This window comes from Aquila chrysaetos, chromosome 2 (assembly GCF_900496995.4).
Source record: "Aquila chrysaetos chrysaetos chromosome 2, bAquChr1.4, whole genome shotgun sequence".
Lineage (NCBI taxonomy): Eukaryota > Metazoa > Chordata > Aves > Accipitriformes > Accipitridae > Aquila > Aquila chrysaetos.
In genome coordinates, this window is record NC_044005.1 from 54354535 (window position 1) to 54360219 (window position 5685).

The window sequence follows — 5685 nt, forward strand, 5'->3', positions numbered from 1 at the left end:
ATTAACCTGTCAGAATAGCAGTTAGTTAATTCTCTGATCCAGCTCGTCAGGCAGCCACTGAAAAGTAGGATTAGCACAAGAGAAGTAGCAGGAATGAGACCACCCCCTTTTGGCAGTAGCCACCACTTATGTCAGCGTAGAGTGATCACAGACCTATAACCAGAGCAAGCCAGGGATCTTATTTCACCCAATCTGTCAATGGCAGAATGACAGATTAATGCAACCAGTTACAATAACTCGTGCATCACTGTACGAGCCTCTTTTACGCTATTTGGTGTTGCTCTGAAAGAGCCCTCTTTGAATCAAGTGTTTACAGGTAGTAACGTTTAAATTCTATTCTAGTTTTCACAGCGATAAACAAAAGTTTGAGAAGGCAACCCACATGCATTTTTAAATGTAAGAGAACACCCAGATTAGTTTTAAGCTAAACACATGATGTTGATTTTTAAGACCACCTAGTGATAGCTGAATGCTTGACATAGGCATTACTGTTAAGAACACGGGGAGCCTTGGAGTCACTGAGGACACAGCAGGAAGAAAATTGGTTTTTGCAAGGCTGAACAGGGCCTTGTTTGATCTGCAGGACCGCTGGTACTGCTGTTGATGCATAAGAAGGAATGAACTCAGATGTGAGTGTCAGGATCCAGCCTGTGATGGCAAAGCCGGTAGTTAGAAAATCAAAACCGTATTCTTGCTTGTGTACAAAGTACATTTGCTGTGGAAATCATTGAGAGACAGTAAACGTGGGGCACTTGCAGTGCCATTTATTGGCTCAGCTTATAAGACGTTGCAGTCTGGCATCTCTATTTGGATGTTTGGACCTAATGTAGTAACTTTTGAATGCCACATCCAGCTACTTCCAGAGGATGTTCTGGGCGTCACTGGGCAGAATCCTGGGGGTTTGGGTGGAAGTCAGAAAGCTGAAGGATGAAAAGGGAGGACACACAGAGTCCCTGGCATCTGGTTAGTCGACAGAGCAGCTCTTTAATTGTCTCTAGGTCAAAGACCCACTGTCAGAAAATTATTAATGCATTCCAGCAAAACAATGTCCCTCGTTTTAGCTGTTCTCTTTGGCTTTTACAGTACACTGTTGAAGAGAAAGACAAATCAGGGAAAATACAACTATGAATGGGAGATGGAGTAGGGATCTATAGGAGGGCTGAGAAGAGGGGACGTGGGGGAACTCTAAGTGGGGTGTAGGCCCTGGAAGAGGGTCCCGAGGAGAGGGGAGTGAGTGGGAGGGTTTGGTATTGGGTCAAGAGGGAATGGGGAGCTGGGAGGAGAGGGGACGATGGGCACTGGGGAAAGCAGGACTGGGGAGTTTAACACTACAGTCTGGGCATAGCTGCAGCCCAGGGAACGGAGACAATCCTTGGCCTGGCAGAAGAAGCACACACGAACAGGTTAACGTAGTGTCACAGCATAATATCAGATACACGAAGCAATGGAAAGAATGCCTAAAAGAGTGAGTACTGGTAAATAAATCTTGGGTGAACAAGAACAATAGGATGGAGATGTGCCAATAATACCACTGGATGGTAATAACAGCACTTCTACAACAGCAGGAACTTCATCATAGAAGAAGAAAATATGTGTATTTCTGCGTATTTCATACCGCTCCATTATTTAACTATTAAGGATCTGATCTGAAATTCATTTGGTATTTGACTGGTATAAGTGCACTTTGGATAAAGTCTTCAAAGATTAAGCAAATTGATCTAGTAAGTTCCTTATTGTTTATAGCAAAGAAGGTAAGAAAAGATATATATCCATTTTCAGCATTAGAATAGTCTCTCTTTTAACACATAAATCACTGCTTGACTTTATTGCATTTCTGTTCTGGAAAACTTATTAGTACCAGAGAACTAAACTACAGAGAAAAAGACAACCACAAGAAAACATCCAGAATATATAAATGCCACTTCCAATAATATAGAACTAAACAATTTCTTTTAAAGATCCCAGTTTGTCAAACACTGAAATGAATTATGTCCTATTGCATTAAGAGCTAAAAGCAGCAACTGGCACACTCTATCCTTGACTTCCACATTCATTCAGATGTAAATCTGCATTGAAGTGATAGCAACAGAATTTTGCATGCAAATAATTTGGGAAGAAGCCTTCACAGTTTCTCATGCAATCTGCCTGGATGTGTTCTCATGCAGTTCACACTGGCTGGACAAAAAGTCACTCAAGGCCTGTGCCAGGGTTCCTAGTACTTCCTGACAGTATTGGAAAGGCATCAGGAATTCTGGTTTTCATTTTAAAAAAAGGAATAAGCTTCAAGTGCCTATGTCTGGGAAGAATAGTTTGAGTACCTGATTTAGATGCAGTCATCACCTGACTGCAGGCAACCTCGTTCCTTCATGGAAGTGGAACACTAACTTCAAGGTCCACGCTTTTGGGGGCAGAAGGGCAAACTCTGCAAGTTACAAGGCTCTGCAAACTCTGGTCCCCTGTAAAGCTGTTTTACATAAGGAAATTAAAAACAAGCCCAGCTCCAGTGACCCTTCTGGCCTCTCCCACAGGAACAGAAAGTCCTTGACAACAATCTGTTGGTTATATGATGGTGGTGCAATCTCTTGGGACCTAAGGAATCTTGGAGAAGATAGGTTAGGTAACAGGGTCAGTGGGCTAGGATTCATCTCACTAATTCATCTTCCAAAACAAACCACAGTCTGATGACACTTCTATGGGGAAACCTTCACCAGAACTATGATAAACTTAGTAGCAGAAGAAGGACTAGATAGATATACTCTGGGTTTCAAGCTAAGAAGAGGGGAAGACTCAGATCATTGTCTCTAACTCTCTGGGATGAATGAGGGGCTCTGGCACCTGGCAAAGCTCAGCATCATGCATGAGGTCCCTAATGCCTTAATTATGTGACCATGCAGTTCCTTTGATAAAAGTATACATTATTTTAAGGTAGAGGTCTGGATGAGATGCTGTAATAGATCCTGTTCTTCTGCCTGGTCTGTTTTATTCCCTTTTTTATTTCAGGTGGGCTCTTGGATGAGCATCCAACTAGATGGCTATGTTCATTTGTGCATGAAATGTGGTGTACATTGCTGGTTCTGTCCATGTGCACTCAGTGAGTAGGCAGGGTGCTAGAGTTAGATTTGTATTCTTAAGGGCAGTTTAATTTTTCAGGTTAGGGTGTATATCTGTTCACTGGTTATTTAAGTCAAGGTGAAAGAACCATATAGCTATATATGCCATATAGCTGGGATGAAAGGGCATGTGGCTTGTGAGGTGTTCAGCCCCTGAGAGAGGTGCTTCAGCCCAGTCTCCAGGAGTGTTCTGTGCCTTGCCTAGACAGGCTTTGCTGTTGTACTGTTCTACTTTTACCAAGGAGCAGAAAAGTTAACCAAATTCATATTGTGTTATTTTTTTCAACAAAAGCTATGTGGATTAGGAATTGGAAATTTCTTATTGCTATAACATAACAGCATTTTCAAAGCATTGAAATGCCTGTGAAAATGCAAAAAGAACAGCATTATGCTAGGACCAGAAAAGTAAACTGCACATCTATCCTGTCTACTACTACTACTGTCCTCATGAAAGGAAGGACAAAACTTAGACATTTTAGACAAAGAAAAGCATTGAATAGAAACAATGCATGGAACAATAATATGTAAGACCAGAGATATGTCCAGAGATATGGAGGTCAGAGTTTGACTGATGCTGGTAACAGCCCAAATTCAGGCTAGGTAGTGGCCAAAAGGGTTTCAGAAGAATCAAAATAGTCAAAACACAGTATCATGTCACAGTTTTGCCATGAAATATACTACAAATATGCTGGTATTTTGTATTCTGCTTAGACTCTGGGAAGGGAAGACATGTCAATGTTGCATCTCTTCTCATGGGGAGCTAATGCATTTTAGCATATGCAATCCGTAGATACAGTACTTGCTTGTAAGAAACCTTTTTCTCTTAAGTTTTTCTAGGTGTTGACATTACAAAATTCAGCCAAAAGGTAATGGTTTATTAGTCTTCCTCAAAAACCAAGATAAATTATTACAGTAAGTAATAAACAGTAAGTAAATAAGCAGACAAGAGGCCTGGTGAGTCTAAATAAATCACTGCTCATCCAAAGATAATTTAAATTGTCCCAATAATATACTTTTTAAAAATTTTTTTGTTGTTGTAAGCAAAATAGGAAATGAAAGCGTCCCTGACGGAAATATGTTTGGCCACATAGTCTAGCCCAAATAATGCTTTTCTTATTTCCTTGCTTTTTTTAAGTAAATAATCCTCAACAAAAAAGTTTATCTTTCTCTGCCTGGAATTCTATTGTATTAGTCATTCTGCTGCACAGAAAAGCAGTGAACATTCAGTGTGCATACCACACTGCAAGGAGACATAAGGCATTTATTATAAATGAATTCCAAATAATTAGTGTAAGAGATCATGAAATGTACGTAGGAAAAAAGATTGCCTGAGACGTATTGCAAATAGGAGGGGGTCCAGGACTTTAACAGGCAATCTGCATTACTGCTGTTCCCTCAGGGGTCTTCTACAGGTGGTTCATATTTCTGGAGCAGAAATGTATGCTACATGAAATGGAAAATTTCTTTTCAAATTTTTCTACTACACCATTTGAGCTTTGATTCTTCTTACCTCTGTTGTCCTTGAGAGGTAGGCAACTGGTTTATTCTTTTTATCACTACCTTATTTTGGAAAAGCTCTGCCTTTTAAGGCTCCACTTCCACTTTAGAGAATCATCATTTCCTTGCTGGGTCACAGCAACACTCAAACTCCAGAAATTGTAAAGACAATGACAGCTGGTGCAAGAGTCAATGGGATAAGCAAAAGAAATCAAGAATTGAATGTATGGAGCCCAAAGCTTTCTAAATGAGCCGGCATATGTCACAAGATGAGGCACTGCAGAGAAAACCAGAATATTTGTTTGGGACTCCCCCGTATCATGTCCCAGAACACAGCTTCTATTATCAGAGTTTTTTGCATGATGCAAAGTTCATTGTTTCTAAAGGATTTGTACTGTTTACACTCTGTATGAAGTTAGGATAATAGCAAACTGCTTTATCAAGTAAAGGTCTTAGAAAAGAACTACCTATGAGACGAATGAAAGAGAAACCCAATATCCTTTGAGGTGTTTTTTGGTTTTTTTGGTTTTTTGTGTTGTTGTTGAAGAATGGTACATTACAAAAAAGTTCTTGCTGGACAGAAATCTGTTCCAAATTCCTGGCAAAGCTCAAGCCCCTTTACTCCTGTGAAGCCCATTGTCCCTGTGAAGAACAGTCTTCCAGATGAGTATTGCACAGTTGCTTGTCCTCGAAGTCAGGCTTGGTCATGCTAACATTATTATTCATCCCATGTGGTGCTGATATGAAAAGAAATAAAGGTGAAATGTTTATGAGGGTGAATTTTCAAATTGGCCAGTAAATTAATTTAGCGCACAAAAAGTTGATAAGATTTACTGGATCACAAAAATGCAAAGTAAAGCTATGAAGTATTAATAGACCATCCTTAAAACTTTCCAGTCCTCTTAAGAGCTGAAACAAGACTACCATCGTTAAATGGCCAGTGAAATGTGAGTAGTAAGATAGACTCATAAAAGAAAACATTTGATGGTGCCATACCTCTACTTGTTCACAGGAGAACACTTCAGAGAAATAGTAATTTAGCAACTTGAATCCTTGTGCTCTTTGTTCAAAACTCACT